Raw genomic sequence first — 646 nt, 5'->3', positions numbered from 1 at the left:
AAGCAGTAATACCTGTTGTATTAGTCAAACAGAAATGAAAAACATGAATTTTTAATAACACTCACGCTCCTTTGCCAAAGGAGAGGTAACGATAATAGCAATATCGATAATGGTTATAATGATTGTTGATTAAAGAAATCAAAACAAGGATAATAGCATTGTTTTGAATGTTTGTGATGTCCAAAATAGATCATTGTTTAGATATGCTCAAGACCCAATAAGGAGCTAGCCATAAGAAATACAAAGAAGCTTCATAATTGCTATGCTTTCTTCTATGTACACATGCAGAGGTTATTGATCTCTTCACAAAAAGGCTGGTGCATTCTATATTTAAAAGATTATTATATTATTTAAAATAAAAATGATCATATTTATTTTTAAAAAATTATATATTTTTTAAATTAATTTTTAAATTTTTTAATTAAATTTATTTTTTAAAAATCTTAATTTAGTTATATTAATTTTTCTATTAATTTTATAACTGATGCATCAAAATTTACTAACATTAAATAATGTCATACTGACTACAAGACATTCGTAGCAGTTAAAATAATCTCAAATTTAAAAAAATCTTAAAATATTGTTAATTTGTCAAATTAAATAATTATTTGTTCAAAAAATTTAAATATTTATAAAATATAAATTA

This window comes from Arachis ipaensis, chromosome B02 (genome assembly GCF_000816755.2).
Source record: "Arachis ipaensis cultivar K30076 chromosome B02, Araip1.1, whole genome shotgun sequence".
NCBI classification, from domain to species: domain Eukaryota; kingdom Viridiplantae; phylum Streptophyta; class Magnoliopsida; order Fabales; family Fabaceae; genus Arachis; species Arachis ipaensis.
Note: the sequence above shows the minus strand (reverse complement) of the source record.